The sequence below is a fragment of the Myotis brandtii genome, unplaced genomic scaffold, assembly GCF_000412655.1.
Source record: "Myotis brandtii unplaced genomic scaffold, ASM41265v1 scaffold1086, whole genome shotgun sequence".
NCBI classification, from domain to species: domain Eukaryota; kingdom Metazoa; phylum Chordata; class Mammalia; order Chiroptera; family Vespertilionidae; genus Myotis; species Myotis brandtii.
In genome coordinates, this window is record NW_005353696.1 from 753,202 (window position 1) to 755,339 (window position 2,138).

General features: G+C 42.9%; 1 protein-coding gene across 11 annotated transcripts in view; it reads left to right on the plus strand.

Moving 5' to 3' along the window:
- Nucleotides 1-2,138, plus strand: part of MKLN1 (muskelin 1, intracellular mediator containing kelch motifs) — a 309,377-nt gene that overhangs the window by 289,559 nt on the left and 17,680 nt on the right. The window contains exon 16 of one of the 11 annotated variants that reach the window (XR_001362873.1): nt 90-235. The exons of the other annotated variants lie outside the window; for them this stretch is intronic. The gene's annotated coding sequence lies outside the window, so the exon portion shown is untranslated. The remainder of the gene's footprint in view (nt 1-89; nt 236-2,138) is intronic. 11 annotated transcript variants of the gene reach the window in all.

Consider the following 2,138-nt stretch of genomic DNA (forward strand, 5'->3'; position numbering starts at 1 on the left):
ATTCAAGTTTAAAATTGTTTATGAATTGGGGCATAGAAGGGGGCAAAAGAAAAGAAATTTAATAGGGTTAATTCCTGTTCCTTTTACAGGGCAGAATTGTTGGCCAAAATATAATTCTAGACTGCAAACACAAGCCCAGTGATAAATTTTTGCAAGCCAAAAAAAAGCTTAGAAAAGGAAGAGAGAAAACATAACTTCCAGGAAAATTGATCTCTTTACTGGATTTAATAGGATGGTAGGTGTGTTTTGGTTAGGTTATTTCAGGTTGCAAAGGAGAAAGACATGCTTAGGAGACCTCACTGAAAGAGAATTTATTATGAGAATTAAGGCAGTTTCTCAGCATTTGAACACTAAGACATATGGAGAGAATTGTTTAGGACACTGGACCAATTCTAGTAGCTAGTAGCTAAGTAGAGTAGTGTTTCTTGTAACTGAGCCTCTCTCTTTCTGCTTCTTTCTCCCTGCTTCTCTTGTTCTACTGATTACTCCTGACTCTGCTTCCCCTCAACCTCCTGGCTTCAATAAATGAATGGATGGATGGATGGATGGATGGATGGATGGATGGATGGACGGACGGATAGATAGATGATAGATAACTATCTACTCACCTCTTTGACTTCATTTGATAAGTAGGTAGATAGGGAGGGAAGGAATCTATTATCTCATGTCTGCTGTTAACTACCTTCTGTTTTGTCTGCCTTTTATAAAGTATCCTGTGTATCTCACATTCTGATTCTCTGAGAGAGAGTATCTTCTTAGAGAGAGTTCCCTATGAGAATATCCCTATTGGGTATAATTCTGCCAGGCCACTTTTAAACTGCTCATTAAGTTTGAGGTGATTGCTTTTGGCTCAGGTGCCAAAATTCAGGTCTAACTTGTGGACAAGATGGTAGAGTAACATGATCTCTGCCTAAGGAACTCTCCTCTGAGGTTCGTAAGGCCAGCTGACAGTCATGGTACTGTCTGGTACAAGAGAACTGTAATATTTTGGTAGTCTTTGCCCTGCCTGAAATACAGGTAACCCTATCACTAAGGTTAGCTCTAAAGATAGGAAATTATTGAGGCCATCAGCCTGAACACCATTGTGAATGGCTCATTATTTTCAATTTCCAAATGAAATTAAATGTCTTCTTTTCTTTCTCTCTGAACATTTAAAAAGCATACAAATTTATTATAAGTAAATCCATATATAGTTATGCTATAATAAAAGGACATTATCTTATTTAAATAGATAGTCCCAAACAGACTTTTTTTTTAAGAGATCATGCCCTAACCAGTTTGGCTCAGTGGATAGAGCGTTGGCCTGCGGACTGAAAGGTCCCAGGTTCGATTCCAGTCAAGGGCGTGTATCTTGGTTGTGGGCACATCCCCAGTAGGAGGTGTGCAGGAGGCAGCTGATCGATGTTTCTCTCCCATCGATGTTTCTAACTCTCTATTCCTCTCCCTTCCTCTCTGTAAAAAATCAAAATATATTTTTTTTAAAAAAGAGAGATCTCATTCTTTCCTTTTCAGGCTTGGAATCAGATAGTCCTGTGTTAGATTCTGCTTCTGCCACTTACTAGCTCTTATCTTGGCCAAATTTATTCTCAGGTCTCAGTTTCTCATCTGTTTTTTTGTTTTGTTTTGTTTTAAAATGATGATAATACTTATTGTCATCATAGAGTTACTAGAGGCCCAGTGCATGGATTCGTGCATATTGAAAGGAAATTAATTAGAAGGTGGTCGGCGGGGCGGGACTAGGTGAAATGGGCCAGACGTGTCCTGGAGCCAACCTCCCAAGGTCCCTCCCTGGCCTGCCGCACCTGGGGCAACGGCGGGGCTCGAAGGGCATCTATCTGCAGAGTGAGCGGGGTCCCTCCAGCGGGTGAGGTCCCTTGGCCTGGCCTGTGGGGATTGGGTCGAAACCAGCAGTCCAACAACCCCCTATGGGTCCTGGAGTGCAAGAGGGCACTTTGCAAAGTTGCTGTCGCTCAGCAGCTCCTGCATTGAGCGTCTGCCCCCTGGTGGTCAGTGCGCATCATAGCTACCAGCTGGTCGGCTGGTTGGCCAGTTGCTTAGGCTTTTTATATATATACTAGAGGCCCAGTGCACAAAAATTTGTGCACTCGGGGGCGGGGGAGGGGGGGTCCCCCAGCCTG